The sequence below is a fragment of the Nyctibius grandis genome, chromosome 6 (genome assembly GCF_013368605.1).
Source record: "Nyctibius grandis isolate bNycGra1 chromosome 6, bNycGra1.pri, whole genome shotgun sequence".
In the NCBI taxonomy this organism is placed as follows: domain Eukaryota; kingdom Metazoa; phylum Chordata; class Aves; order Nyctibiiformes; family Nyctibiidae; genus Nyctibius; species Nyctibius grandis.
The window spans coordinates 20,036,698-20,053,529 of record NC_090663.1 but is presented as its reverse complement, the minus strand read 5'-3'; the positions used below and the strand labels follow the sequence as shown (position 1 = coordinate 20,053,529).

Genomic DNA, 16,832 nt, shown 5'->3' with positions numbered 1-16,832 from the left:
AATGTTTACTTCAGGATAAGCCATTGTACACTGTAAAACAACTAGATCTGGTAAATGAATCCCATTTCATTAAACAGTGAGAATAGAATGTTTATTCATTTCTTTACATCTTCAGAGAAAGTCAATTCTAGATATCCTGTTTACGGCCTTATAAGTAAACAAAACAGGGTCAATAGCCTGACTCAAACACCATCCCTCAATACTCTGTGCACCTTAATTTTACTCCTTGGCAAAACCGCCGTCTGATGCCAACTATTACTCTCCAGACACGGCTTGGGGACAGACACAGCCCAGGAAGTGTTCTCCAAAGGCAGCTAGAAGATGGTCTGCATGTTTCAGGTAGAAGCAGGCCCTACCAATTGGTTTCAGTGCCAGAAAATGGTCCTTTGTGTCTTCTACTTGAAGAAAAAAAGTTAATTGGCATGGATGACAAGTCTAAGTTGCAACTTTAAATGAAAAAGAAGTAGATAGAAAAGCAGTTTTTAAATGAACATTCTAATGAAAGTAAGGATAAAATAAAGAATATAAACATAGCAAAAGTAAAAAAAGAAGGATGAAGATGGAAGAATGGCTACAAAAAACTATTGAACTACGATATGATATTCATGATTGTGCTCGCTTTGGACAAATATAACAGGGAGACTAGCTATTATCTAAATGAACTGGCATTTTAAAATACAGTTCACTTGATACATAACAAGATCTATTCCCTGTAAATTACAAGATCTACTACCTGTAAATTAAAAGGAAGGTAGGGAATGAATTTCCAGAAGATTGTAAATTGGAACAACTTTGTTTCTATCAAAACTAATGGTAAAGCATCTTCTGCAAAAAAGACCTTCAATAGCACTGAACACTTTTGGCCATCCTGACATAAAGGCAGAAGCTGAGCTATAATGACTTAATGGCCCTATACAGGAATGAGTTATTACATGGACCTCATTGTGTATGGGAAGTTGTATGCTGTAAGGATATTATGAGATGTAATGGTCAGGTTTTCAGGTGCACTCAACTTTACATCCTTCACAATGAAAAGTATGAACAACGAGCACTTTTGAAGATCAATGTGATTGCTTTGCTCAATGAAGAACTATGGCCTTACAAAACTGAGTTTAGAAATAATGTATGTATGGAGCACCTTTTCATCTGTTTCCACCCCAGGATGGGGGGAGCTGGATTAAAACTACTTGCTTTCCTTTCAGCTAAATTTTTTTTCCTGATCACATCACTTTACTCCAATTTACATGAGTTTTATCTTCAAGAATCATTGGTCATTGTTGAATGCAAATAAGCACGAAGTAAAATTATATTAAGTTGGCACAAATGATCTTTCATCATTTTAAATGGTACCTTTTAAAATTTCCTGTAAAATCAGCCTGAAATACTCCCATCGTTGACTGTCATCAAGTAGAGCAGGGTCACTTTGGGAAAACCCATTCTCAGTGATGTAAATTATAGGGTTATTATATGTATCCTAGAACAAGAGAGCAGAAGTTTTATTCAGAACAGATGTAAGAAAACCCATAAAATCAGATGCATTACCCTCTATCTTTTCTAAGCTACAAACTAAAACTAGTTTTCATGAAATTGCAGTGACCCTATTAACTTAATTTTCCATGAGCTGACCTTTTATGACTAACAATGGAAAAGCAAAACTGTGCAAATATCCATGAAGACAGTGAAATGACTTATTTTAATGAGAAGACTAAAATATCTTTCCTGCATTAGCATCTGCTTATTGTCACTGCTCCTTAACCCCTTGGTACTGGCAGTCACCACACGTCCCATTGCCAGGAGTAGATGCATGCCAAGAAAGCCTTACTGCTGGCATCAGAAAGATCACTTCTGGAGTTCAAAAGATGATATAACACTGGTGTGCCATTTCAAACTGTAAAATAGCTATCAAGTACAAAGGCAATGCAAAAATTAAACTAAGAATCCCAAGGTGACTTGCTTATTTATATCTTATACAGTGTCTTATGCCATCCAGATGGGCTCCTCAAAAAAAAACCTAAATCACCAGTATTACTCATTGGATTCTCAGATCCCCTCACTGGCCAGCTAATAGTGGCAAAATGGTCCTGTGAGCCTTAGGTCATTCCTTGATATAACATAGAAGTCAATGCAAACCCCATGGTACTACAGCCAGGCATAAACTCCCAGTTGCAACAGGCTAAGAAGGATCCATTATTTGCTCAGCTTCACAGTCCATTGAAACACTTAGCCTCTTGACTGCATTTTCTTGGTCTTAAGTTTAACAGTCCAGGGCGAAGAAGTCAGCAATACCCATGATCACCATTTTTCCCTCTTTAGTGAATTCCAGAAGCCTTGATCATAAGTAACCCTCCTTTGAATGCATTGCAGAAACACGGGACTTCATGATGGCTGGATATTCACCATCAGTAAATACGGCCCTGACAAACCTATCTAAGGTAAATTACAGGTACCCTTTAGTTGCTTTTGTTCTGCTACAGAATTCGTAGAGGTATACCAATCTGAGTTCAGACCTATAGACAGAATTCCACATTGTTTTCTCCAAATATCTTATTTCAACTCTGTCAGGCTTCAGTATGAGCTTTTATCATATTATAAGCTGCCTTGTAAGCTCTGGTACCAATGCTGGGGCTATATCTTTTTCACAACCACCTCATAATAAGGCTCATTAATAGTGATCACTCAGCCTCCAAATGTTCTGAAGCAATACTTTGCATGAATATCAAAGGTCTCAATGATCTTTTCAGATCTCCAGCCACCTTCATCTTCTAAGGACTGAGGTAAACCAAAGTGTTACAGTGACCAGGATGCCATTTCCCAGGTTATTAATAATTTTGCTGTAACATTTGACTCCTGAAAATATTAAAAGAAACAAAAAAGGGTTAACTTAATAACTTTATTACATTTTAACACATGAAGAAACCTCACTGCACATTTTCTCTGCTAAGAGATGCAAATATTTCCTCTCAACTGCATGCTGACTACTGTTACAAGACCCCAGAGTTGGCAAAAATGCTCAGCACACAAAATCTTCCAACCAGGCACATAAAATGAAATGAGGATTCAAATTTTCAAAATAGATCAGTGGACAGTAACTCCGCAGAAGAAACATAATTCTGATGGGTGCTAGTCACATGAAAATATAATCTTTTCATTTAAATGCCTGAATAGCAGCCTGGCTGCATGTACAAGACGAAAGCGTGTTGGAAAAATCCTGACACTTGAGAGCCTGACAGGTAGATTTGTTCTAATGACAGCATTTCTCTCCTTGAGAAATGTGTCTTTTAAAAATTTTAGTGCCACACTCAGCAAGGTAACTAAGCTGATCTTTTATGATTTGAACTTGGTTAGCTGGGTGAGCTGTTTTCTGTAGACTGTTCCATTCTCCATCACTGTCTGTGCCAGCGTCAAGACAAAGAAGACACTGTCAATGCCTTCAGTATTTTAAAATCATGTTGATTCAATGGTTCCCTCATTAGCTGGGGTCTGTTACCAGATCTATATGACATTTGAGGCTTTTCATTGGACTCTAATAGATTTTAGATGGAGTTTAGGGCACTGGTCTCTTTAGCCACCAACCTGAATGGCTTGGCAATAGCTTATCCAAAAAAACAACTCTCTTCCTTTTACACTGCCACTGCTGCAGACTGCTCAGTCCCTCTAACTGCAAGAAGGAATTAGCTCACCTCTCTAAAAGCTCATGACTTCCAACCTTTCTTGTCTCACCTTGATAAGGCAGAGATCAGCCTAAATTTCCTGGCTGTGTTGTTAAAGCCGGCCAGTACTGGGGATGTATTTCTAGAGGCTTGAAAGGAATTCACCTTCTGTTCAGATTTAGCAGTGGCTGACATGAATATGTTTCCTAAAGGATTATTTTTATGCTGCTGAGAGGTCACTGTAAGTTTAAATATCAGGATACCTGAAGCTCTTATACAGGCATTTTTAATTTTGCTTACATCCAAACACAACTACATTGCTTTTAAGCCTTCTGAAAGCACTAGATACTGCAAAACACATCATAAGCTCTGGTTCAAAGAGTATCAATTAGCGTGCTCTTTTACTTGAACTATCTGGTTTAGTGTGGTAATTGGAAAAGGCCAACAGTAGCCTTGAATTATTACTTGTTAAGCTAAGAGGCTCCAGACAGGAATAGGTCTCCATCATGCTGGTGGAACGTAGAAATCAGTCAGCCTTTGCTTCAGAGACTTGGGCAAAATATACCAAAGTGCTTAAGAACCTTAGAAACCTAAAATTCATAAAAAATTCATGGGTCTTAGACTATCACATATCCTAAAAAGACAGAGGTGCTTACGAAATGTCTATGCCAAGGCCATGCTGTATTGAAACCCAGAGCTGAGAAAGGTCTACAGAAGTTGAGAACACAGCAGAAAGGAGGAGCAAGAAGACCAAGTTGCAAAGGTTAACAAAATGTATGCTTAGGAAGTTATGCATGGTTTAGATTATTATTCTTAACAGTTTCTGAACCACAGATTTTGGTTAACCCAAATTAGGAAACTTGTTCATTAGTAAACATGCCTGTACTGTACCATGCTATGACTTCCCTGGTGTTTTCATGTTCAGCTTACTGTGTACTGATATTTAAAAATGTCAACACAGAACCCCATACTACCTTCTTCTTAAAAGGACAGTATTAGACTTCAAATTATCCTAACTTCAAATGACTGATCATAAGGATTTCCATCAAATGGCTTTTTTTAAGACATTTACTGCAGCAATCAATTATGAACCCCAGATTTAGATAGTGCCTTCTTGTAAACAAACAGGGGCACAGCAAGACTCAATATGTATTTTTACAAAGTAATTCACAATAAATCTCACAAATAGTTTGCTTTTCCTTCTGAATGCAGCACCAGAAAAACACATTAAATTCTGAGGACCTACGTGCCTATGCCTGAGAATTCACCCATGTAAAAGAGGAAAAAATATACCAGAATTTTAAAGTTTGAAAAGAAAATTCTTGCAATTTGCACAAGCAATTAGGAGCAAATACAGTTTGTTACTCTTGCTTTTGAACAGGGATCTATTTCACTTCAGTGGGACTGGGTGTGTATTAACTGGCTGCTAGTGGGACTGCAAGGTTTACTACACAAACTTAAACTAGGAAAAAAGAAATCCTTTGCTGGTACAGGATCCTGTTCTACCATATTGAGAGTAATGCTTGTCTAGAAGACACTAGCATTTTCCATTCTAATTTTCAGATTACAAATTACTTAGTACAATTCATAACATTTAAGTGCAACCAGCTATCATTCATTTTTTACATCTTAATTAAACACCAATATTGGAAAAGTTTTATGCTTTGTGTTAGGAAATGACAAGAAATAGAATTGCATCCCTGAAAAATGTAAATGTCAAGTCAAATTTCCAGATTGTCTCATACCTTCCAGAGTAGCCTGGTTTAGTTTCTACGGCTGTATCTGTGGTCAGCTAGAAGCAGAAATACAGAAGAAAACGTTCTTCTGAGAAAGCGTGTATATAAGGGTTTTGTGGAGACACCTCAAAATTTTGGGATTACAGACATTAAGGAGCATTTTGTCACTGGAAAGTGAAGGATTGTTCTTTTCCTCTTTCTGTCATCTTTTCTCCCCATCCTGATTCCCTGCCTTCATGCTGAAGTGAGGCATAACATCAAACTCTCCCAGGCTCAATACCTCCAGTCTACCACTTCGGTCTCCCTCCACACTGACACGTAGTGTTTAGCAGCTAACTTGTTCTGCTCAGGGCACCTTCTAGGGTAAAAATAATTGTACAGAAATACTTTAAAAACAAACTTGCTCTGGGTTTTAACCTAAAACCTGACACGTCTTAGGAACAATACACCTACAACATCGCTGCCTTAAAAGACTCTTCCCCCACTGAGTTAGAAACAGAATGGTTTTAAAGGTTTTCAAATGTCCTACGTCTTAGGTGTGAAATTGGTAGTGAATCAGTTAGTGTGAATGATTTTATTTGAAAGGACATTGCTCTAAACGTTCTAATTCTTCACATGCTCTTTGTAAAAATGTTTATATAGAAGATGATGGCCTTTCCATGCTATGCAGTTACAATTGCTTCAACAGATCACTGCACAAGAGAAGTGAACTCCTGCCTAATGAAAGCTGGCCTACTTGGAGTTCTTCCAATGCCCTTTCGCTAAATGTAAAGTTCATAATATTAATCAGGCAACTGCTTATATTGAAGATCAAGCGAACATTTTCTGAAATTACAGCTGAGTTTTGTCAAAATGTTAGCTTTCCTTATCAAGTGCATTCAGAATGTCTGCTTGCTATCTCCCACTCTGACGTCTAAATAACAAAGCCCATTCAGTAGGCAGCTCTGTGGGGTTGTACAGTGCCTGCAGCCCCAGCTGAAGGAATATCAGTACAGGAAAGAAACCACAAGGACTCAGCAAAATTTAAATTCAACACACCACAAAAAACATTCCTAGGAAAGGGCAAGCTGTGCCAGTGAAAGTGGGCCACATATTGTAAATTTTGGTGGCAAAGGAAAGGCTTCCATCCAAGCCTCTCTGGGATGCTGGCATGGTTTTTGCAGTCATGCTCTGCAAGGGAAAATGGCTGGTTGATCTGTTTACAGCAGATTCACCAGGCCCCCCCTTTCTGAATTCTTGAAACAAAGGCTCCTCCACTCTCTGGTGAAAACCATAATCTGCAGGATGCAGAGGACAGGCTGCTGCCTATTGAGCAGCCAAACTTTACATGACCAAAATTCTGCAGAAAAATATTGCTTCTGCTGGTATCTTCCTAGCACAGATCAGGATAACCTAAAGAGCATTCTCTAAGAAATCCTTTCCCTTTGTAGCCTTCCATCTTTGCAATCTTCAAACCAGTAAAAGAAAAAAATTGCCAAGACAAACATTGCTCCAGAAGTACAAAGATATATATCTTCTTAGTAGAACTGAGACTCAGAAGACTAGGAGACAATTAAGATTCAGAGGTTCGTCCAAATCTACCTTGTTTTTTTTCTCCTTGGAACATTATCCTCCTAGCATATGAGAGACCTCAGCCAACTACTTTGATTCTCCCATCTTTTCTAGTTCAGCTTCAGTTACTTTTATTCTTCACAATTCTCTTTATTTCTTCTTTCTTCCATTTCCTACACTCTGAAGGCAAAGCTGTTATTTCCTATTTTTCCTAGTAAGTCACCGTCATCTTTTCCCCAGTTCATACCAACGGAATTAAACAAATCAGAAGTGTAACAAATTTTATAGCTGAGTTGTAGCAATCTGACCAGCTTTTTTATGTGCTGTATCCTTTTTCACTTTTACACCGTCTGCTGAGATTGTCAAAACTCTTCTCTTCAGAGCAGGGACTGTCTTTTGTTTGTCAGAAAACTAAGCACAGTTCCTACCTGAGTCTGAAGAATCCTCTCTACTTTGCTAAAGAAAATATCTGGGAAAAGCATGTCCCTCTTAGTGTCAAATAGTTGATGTGAAGTTCAGTACATCAGAGTATACTGATAAACTATCTAAATGCATTTGCCAAATAAGATACTTGTCTATTGTAAGCCATCCAAGAATACCCTCATGGCTAGGATCCCTGTAAGTATAAACATTCTGATGAAGCAAAATGATTTAGAGTTACAATTTAAAAAACTGGAGTAAGCAAAAAGATACATCGGAAACATAATACTAATCCTATCCCAAAAGATTGTGCTATCCAAGGGGATCTGGAATATTAATTAGTAAGTTGTTGCAAACCTATAAAAAATCATCCCATAATTACTCTGAAAAAAGTTGCAATTTCAAAGCTACACTGCAGAATCGCATACTGGATTAATTATGCCAGACTGCAGCAATAACCTTGAATTAAAGCTGCAACCTTCTATTTTTAAGAAACAATTGCCTTTCTGGTTGATGAAACCTGTCGTCCCATCAGGTAACAGACGTGACCAGGAAAGAGAAAAGCGATAATGAGTCAATCCAAGCTGTTTGATACATTTCAAATCTTCCTCCCACAGAGTGTAGCTGCCACAAGCTACATCACCAGTCTGGTTCTTGAAAACTCGATCTCCTCCCTGATGGGTGAATGTGTCCCAGACATTAGGGCCCTTTCCACCTGCATTCCAGCCTTCTGCTTGAAAAACAAAACTTGGTCGTTACACTTTTGACATCAAAAGACATATGTTGAATGTAAATATCACAAAGTAGGCACAAACCCCTCAAAATCCTATGAGCAAAATGAGCGGTATTCCCTCCCCCCTCCTTATATCATTTAAAGTAACTAGGACCTTTCAAACATTCAAGTATATATTTGCATTAGGTTTTGCATTTATTCATATTTTTGCTTGCTGTTAATTATTTGAAAATCCTGTTTTAAAAAGCATTCAGAATTCTGACACTCTTCATACTTCCTTAGCCAAAAATCAGATGCTTGCAACTCTTGAGATATTACAGGTTTTCACAAAGGGTATTTTCTAATGCAGCTTCCATCCATAAATGTAAAAGATCAGTCCATATCAAAGAAAGCCTTTAGGGTATGAGAAATACATTCAACAAATAGGCACTTATGGCTTTCTGGATGTCCTTTGAAAATCCTGACAGTCTGTTAAAAAGAAAGGAATGCCATTACGAGCCATGGCCCTAGGCATATACAAGCTGAATTAATAACACAGCTCTGCAAAACTTCTGCTTTCTGCTTAGCCAAACGTTCACAGAAATGAATTTTGAATGCTCAAAATCCCTGCACCATTTTCTTCAATTTCATAGTTTTGGGAAATTTCTTTGCAATCCAAAATTGAGATTTACAGATTACCTCTAAAATATTCAAAATTTAACTGTTGTTTGAGATTACACAGTACTAACATTACATAGCATTTAAACCAAGTAAATGCACCTTTCTTCATGACAAGCTTTGTCTTTCCAGAGCAATGCTGTAACTGAGGCAAACACTTCATTTTTAATGTGGAGAGCTTTGTAAACTTACACTCCTGCAAATTATGATTTTATCATAAAATTCCAAATAACCCCAAAATGGCCAACCTCATTTACCAGCAAGATGTTTCAGAGCCCCAGTGAACGCACAGTGCCAGGGTTACTCTTTAGAAACTAAAAGGACATTGTGTGTTAAAATCATGTATAAATTAAATATCAGTTGTGTTGTAAGATTAATAACTATATAATAGCTACATATCAATCCTCAATAAAAGTGTTTTAATAATCAATTAGCATCATAGAAATTAGAGATGGAGGAGAACTATTAGGAGGTCATTGAGTCCATCCCCTGCCAATGCAAGATTGCTCCCTTAAGTATATTTAGTACTTAATACACATCTGTCTTATTAAATCTAAGTTTAATGCAAGGTTAAGCATATTGAAGACACTTAATTTAAAGCATTACTAAAATCTGTAATATCACTTCTATAACCTAGCTTTTCAAAGATCATTGTCACATTTCATGTTCTTTACAGAATTTTATTGCAGCACACGAACACCGATACATCTACATTTGGTTGGTCAGTAAATTAGCTCTTATATGGGACAACCTTCAAAGTAGGTCAAATTTTAGATCCAGACAGTTTGAGTTTCTCTTAATCTCAGATTTTATCACAGACTTTGTGCTCTGTCTGTATACTCCTCAGAAAAATGCAGTACTAAAAGTTTTCTATATCCTGCTTCTGATTTCAAATATGCCTGTTGAAATAAATAGTAATTTTAGAGAAGTGCATGAAATAACAAATAACAGTAATTCTTTGGTGGTACCTAGAATTTAGAAGCCTTTAAGAGCAGGTTTCCTGCACCATATCGGTATGATATAGCTCCTTTTTCACTACAGTAGGAGGGAAGGGAAGTCAAAAGCTGCCATAATGGGCAGCTAACACACCTTCAGTTAAGAATCAGCAGCTAGAGCAGATGCTGAACGATTTCATTTTGTCTGCCTTCCTCCAGCAAAGGAGGTAGAAGGGAGGGGGAGAAGCACTTGATTTTCAGCAGAGTATGACAGTACCACTCCAGTGGCCATTAGCCACTATAAAGCCCTGACCGCGGCTGTGGCAAACTGACCCACTCTCAAGCATTCCTCATACTGTTCAAAGAGCATCTCTGTACAGTGCAGGGTATCTGAGCTAGCTAAATAAAGTGTAGGAAGCAATCATCTAGCCAACGCAACAGAAAGCTCCACATACACTGATGTATCCTGCTGAGCCACAATTAGCCTGCACAGAGCTCTCCTCTGCTTCAATGAACTGAGCCTGCGCCTCTAAACTTGCTCAGAAACCTCCACGCTACGCAGCAGTTCACCGTGCAGATGTACCCTGAGTTTTAGCGAGCTTCAGGGCTAGGAAAGAACAGTGATGAGGAACTGATTTTACATTTCAAACACATAGGTGAGACTTAGCTACCAAGTCATCACATAACATGCCATCAGATGATTAACACAAATTATCAGGAAATGTGATCCGTGTTCCCCATTCTCTGCAATTACTACAATGGAGTAAGGTAGAATGTTTTTCCTTTTAAGTAAAGCTAGCGAGGCAGGAACTGATCAGAGTATTTAAGTTTTCATGTACTTTTCCAAGTTACCTTTTCTTCTAATTCAGTTCTGCTTTCACCTTTCTGAATGAAATTTTCTTGGCCTGGACTCTGCCCAAAAGGTGAAATTTTGTTTGAATTAATGCAGTTCAACTATTTGCCATATGAAAGTAGTGAAGAAAACCACTGTTACCATTATGAGAATTTTTTGCAACTTTTCCCTCACTCACAAAAAAAAAAAATATCAAACAGAGAGTTGAAATTTAGCATAGAAATGGCCCTCAGTAAGAAGAAATGCTTTTGAGTGTTCTGGTGCAAATTGATTTTGATTTGACTGAGTCATGAACCTTTGAAATCTGCACTTTGAACATGCAGAGTACAATTGGCATGATTTTTTAGCACTTTGAAAAATACAGATTGGAGAAGGTTGTGATGTGCACAAATACATAGCTGACAGTAAAAAATAAAGTAGGCTGTCAGCCCTTGCCTCATCCACTGTGTATCTTGTGATATGTGCAGCAACTGAGTTTAGACTCTACGAGAACCATTGCTTCAGTCATGATGCCTGTTAAGTCGGAAGCTGCACAGCTTCCAAAGCTTTCAGGAGGAGGAATTCCCTGTTGAGTTTCTTACTTCTGTGGGGAAAAGGGTCATTTGAGTAGCGTCTAGACCACATTATAGATTTTTCTTTTTTTACATTTCTCCCACTCAGAAGCCTTAGGAAAGCTCATTAAAAATACATTAAGAGAACACTAAAGTTGCACATCTAGCCACTCAAAAGGCAGGAAATTATAATGTCATTCTATATGCACACAGAATTCACATTTTAAAAATTACTTAGCAGAGCTACGCACATTGCAAGACTCGAGTTAGAATCTGGCCCAGAATATTGATTCTCCGGGAACACTGAGCTGTTCAGTCTATTAGGTGAAGCTAACTGAGCTCATTAAAAGGTACCAAGCATGGGCAAATACTCTCGCTTTCAGGAATCACCAAGAACTAACGGCTACATCCTCAAAGACAATTTTAGATCTACAGCTCCCATTTAGGTACTGAAATCAATGGGAGTTAAGTGCCTGTATGCTGCAGGGTATAATATGAGAAAATCAGATCTATATGTATTTTAAAGGTCTCTAAACACACATTTATGAAGGGATAAAGTTTCGGGGGGTTATGGCTGTAGGTGTCCCTGTACCTTATGTGTTTACATTCCCTAATCTGCCCCATATTTTCATATCATGCCAAGCAAATCACTTTATCAGCACCTCCATACATTTGGGAACATGATACATGTCCCTGGGGGAGGGCCTCCACAACTCCAGCTGTTAACATCTCAGTTCACCGTTCTTCATATTCTTTGGAGATAAATTCCTAACTAAGGACCCCCTGTGAGTACCAACGTCTGATGAGGCAGTTCTCCCATCCAGTTTTGGAACAGCCAATAGTAATCTATTTAAATTAGCTCTAGAGAAAGGAAATACTCAAGAACTAGTTGGAAAATTACCTGCTTTTTTTACCCCACTCTCGACAGCTAGTGAAATGTTCCTCCTCCATTTCCATTACCTAGCCATATTTCTGAGATTTGAAACATCTTTTACCCTCTTCTTACAGCTCAGGCCAGATGTGTTTCAACAGAAGTGCTACATGGATTTGCATCAGATGTAGCATCTACATAACAAGGCAAAGATCACACAGTCTCCTTCCTGGATCCAGACTTTTCATTTGCTCAAAACTTCCTTAACACTTTTGGCAGCTAAAAATTGACACCTTCAATCTGATATGCTGCTGTAGCTGCACCCCAAGCAAATCCAACTGGAAAAGCAATATCCTCTGGCACCGGCTGCAGAGGACAGTCGAATACACGGCATTATGCGATGCTATGGAGATGCGGGCTTCATTTTCAGACAACGGTTCCTGACTCAATCACTCTTCCACTTACTACAAGCAGATTCTATACTGAAGAAAAAAATAAACCCTGTGCAGCTTCACACATTGAAGGGCAAGCTGTGCACTTTGCATATCTCAGGATTAAAGCAGAGAGGTTCAGTCAGCTAACAGTGAAAGTGGAAAAGGCAGCAGTGGAAAAGCCTCGAGTGGTCACAGTAAAAGGGCTCCACCTCGTACAAAGCATGAGTACACAGAGCAGATCCCTGTTCCCCTTCACTTCCCTCTCACCTCCTGACTCCCAGACAAAAGACTTTGTGGACCCTCTACGCAGAGTACATAAATCCTTTAGCCACCAGGCAAAAAGTCATTTCCACCCCTTTCAGTAAGCTTCAAAAACCAGCAGCATCTCTTCTTTTCTGGCATGAAATTTATATTTTTTCTCTCCCAACACCAAAACATCTGGCCTGCAGTAGGTGAGAAAGGATGCTTTAGTCACTATGTGTTTAGCAGTGGAAAACAACGAGTAAAAGAGGAAGATTTGTGTGGGAGTACAGACAGAACAGCTATCTTTCTCCCTCTTTAAAATCCCATGGATGCTCATTTTTTCTAGAGCAGCAATGACAACCTTATGGCATGTGCCAGAATCAGCATCTGCAATAGAGCCCTCAGGTCTCTTCCTCTACCTTCTGTCATTGCTGTTACTGCTCTCCTGTCATCAGGCTGAGAAGGGAGCAGCAGCAGGAGGACCAGTCAGGGTAGGACTGTCACAACTGGGACGAGCTGCAAGGCGTTTACTGTCCCTCCCCAGCACACAGCAACCCCTGACACACTAGATGGCACTACTGCGATTTTTTTTTGGACTTATAGGAGTTTTTTTCCCCATTTATTGTAATACTATATTCACATTGCATTTGCCAAGGTCAGCGTCTGCACTTATTGGACTGCTAGGCAATTATGTATGATCACTACTATTTTTTCTTATTATTTACTTTTATTGCACTTTTTTGATTTTGAAACCTTTCTGGGTGAGGACCTACTCCTGCAAAGCATTATACACATAAGTGATATTTTTTTGGATATCAAAAATAAGACAAACCTTAACATACACAGAAAAGCCACGAATACAGTTAATGCACGTACTTTTGTCAGAAATCTACACAATGAAAGAGTCAACTTATTAGGAGACAAAACCCTTTGTAAAGATGCAGAGAAGCTAATTTAATTCCAAAGAGCACATTGCAGAACCAGACAGTGCAGATGCAATGCAAAATAAATCAGCTGTCACAGCAGGCATGCATTTCCTCAAGTGTCTTTCAAAGGAAAGGTAAAAGCCCCTTGAATACAAAGGAGCAAAGGGGGAAATGAGGCATTACATACCAACTTGTTCCCAAAACACATGCTAACACATGGTCTAGGCAAACATACTTATCCTTTATGTGTTTTATACAGGTGACCAAAAAATGATGCAATGAGCTAGTTAATGTTCTCTGGTTGAAGCAGCCTCCTCAGGCTTTCATTTGCAAGAAGGTGAGCATTGGACAGTTAACAACAAAACTCATTAGGGACTCCTTAAAACTTGATTAATAGGTTTTAATGAACCAGAGTAATAATGCATATTTTTTACATCATTAAATATTATTGGTAGGTACTTTTGAAAATGTAAGTGACATTAAATCTTTTCCCAGAAAATCATACAATTCAATTTCACAAAAGATATAATAAATATGTAACTCAATAATAGGGGGAGAGGGGCAGACAGGAGATAGTAGCAATAAAAAAACAATAAAAAGTTTTATAAAAATGCTTAACCATAAAAACAAGGCTGAAGAGTGTCACTGCTGATTCCCTAGCAGGAATCAACAGAGACAGAGATGGGTTTTAGGAAAGACTGAGTGGGAGGAAAATATTCCATAAGCAGTCATGGGAAGAGTGAACAAAATTTGCCTCAGAGGTTAAGGCAGATTCACAGTAATGAGATAGCAGGCTATGTCAGATAAGCAGGCAGATACTGAAAGATGCAGAGCTTCAAAATTCAGAGAAGCTGAGTTTATAGTGGCTAATCTCAAACTCTCTGGCAACCCAATTTCTAGATTTGTGATCCCACTTCTGGTTGTATTTCTGGACTCATGAACCCATTCCTTGTTGCAGTAGCAGGACTTGCAATTATATTACCATTTGACTCACCGCGTGTCATGGGCCTTAGGATGCATTCACCTTCTTACTCTGATAATTTTCCCTACATCTAACAAATAACCTGACCCCAACCTGAATTTCCCTGTCCCATTGTTATGTTCAACACATATAAGTACAAAACTATAAGAGATTTCAGTTCTACCTAGAGGTAAATTTTTCCCAGACTAGGTTTTTTTAGGATTTTTACATTTGCATTGACACAGACTATACATAACTGAATGAGCTCAAGCCAAGTATTCCTAGGAAAAATCGAGCAGTTCTTGGATATCCAAATGTATTTGGATAAAGGTATTTTTGACAAGTCAATAAAGACCAAGAGTAATTGACTCTGATGCTAAGGGTTGGCAACCTAACTTTATAAAAAGCTAGGTATTTTATTGAGGTGAAGGATGAACACGCTTTGGTGTTGGGCCCTTAAGTCATGGGGGATTAATTATTATCAGAGGAATTGTACCTTGTCAAAATGAGTTTTTCCTGACTGAACTGATGTTTCCTAATGACATATATAAATATGTTTAATAGTATTTACTACAGAATTTAGAAATTAAACTTTGAAGAGGTTGGGAAAATTAAAATCTTTCCTGACATTTTATGCTGTACAGGAACAGAAGAAGGATATAGCTGTTCTGGAAGCAAGACTGTATGTCTCTGAAACAGCCAAAGACAGAAGTTCACATATTCTGCAAGTTGTCTTTGAAATTGCTAGTCATAAATTTAGCTTGCTTCCCTCCCTGGCAACATAATGGAACAGCTATTGAGAAAACAAATTTACTAAAACACTTTTAAGTCTGCTAGACAAACTTGATTTTTTAATAGTAATGCAAAAATAATGAACAGAGAGCAGAAACTATACTGTCATGTGTCTGAATTTTAGCAGTGTACTGTTTTCTTTAGGATATTTTATCACTGAGCTTAAGGTGTTCTTGACTTATGGAGAGTTTCCACCTTACACTGTGGCTGCAGTAGAGGACTCCCAACTTTGATCCTCTAAATTGAGCCTGAATTAGAAGCCTCTGCTGGATTGTTGATTAGCCTTTCTTCTCCCATCTCCAGTATGTCAAAATTCTGTTCCCAAACTTAAATCAAATTGGAAATTAACTATCATGTTGACTGAAATGAAGGGTGATGACAAACAATGAAGGGTAATGATAAACAATAACTTTGAAGGGAGGCATTTAGTGCAGTACACAAAGATTAGTATTACTTCTGATCTCATTTAATAGCTTCAATAATGAGCTAGAAGAGGGAGTAAATGGTACATTAATGAAATCTGCAGATCTATTAAACTAGGAGGAGCTGAGCACACTGCTGAAAATGGAGAAATAATACAAGGGGTCACGGGAAGATTGAAAACAGGCAGAATATTGCAATGAGATTCAGTTTAGAAAACAAAAGAATAATATTTGGGTAAAAAAATCAACAGATGGTAACAGGTAAAAATCTGGAGAGCTGTAATGCTGGAAGAGACTTAAAATTGAGAACATCAGGAAAACCAGGCAAGAATCTGTAACTAAGCAGCAGAGAAAAGCAGTGAAATTTAGGCAAAACTATTAAAGAATAAGCAAAGAAGTAATGACTATCTTAGAGCAGCTCTATAACCATCAGCTCTCTTCTGCATTTAGTTTGGGCACTGGAAAAACAGACTATCAGTCTGATGTTTAGAGATTTTGCTGCTATGGAACTTTTTCCAGGAAGAAAATTTAAGAGTAAGCCATCTATTTAACAAACAGAGTGTTGTCCTTCATGAAGTGAATGGCATAACAGTGAGGCTGAAAGACCATAAGAGAGCATGAGACTGAAGAAATAGAATATTCTCCTACTGCTTCTGGTAATTGCATCATGCAGCTTGAATTTTTTGATATTGCTGAGGATACTGCCAATGTAACACCAGCTGCTATGAGCTTTCTGATACCGGATATATGTGCACCATATCTCGGGAGAGCTAAAGCCAGTTGTGAGCAAGTTAATTCCAGTTGAGGAGCTCACACAAATTAATCTTGCTGGGAATAACTCTACACAAGCTATAGTGGAGAACCAAACTAGTGTTACATCACTCCCTCTACAAGAAACAGTTTCAGCACTTCTGCACAGCACAGCATTAGGATGTATAGTACCTATGTAAAGTGATATTCCATATTGGTCATCAGTCTTCAAAAGTCCTTGGTAGCTCTTGGCTGTTGAAGGCATCGTCCTTTATTGCTGAGTGCTTCTGTGCAGTATTTTTAAGTGGGCTTGGCCGCTCAGGAGTTTGTCACTGTCACTACGTCGT

The 16,832-nt window shown here is 38.3% G+C and overlaps 1 pseudogene; it reads right to left on the bottom strand.

Annotated features, from left to right (window-relative positions):
- Positions 1–2,254: 2,254 nt before the first annotated feature.
- LOC137664741 (cytosolic beta-glucosidase-like) overlaps positions 2,255–16,832 on the bottom strand; it is a 37,639-nt pseudogene continuing 23,061 nt past the window's right edge.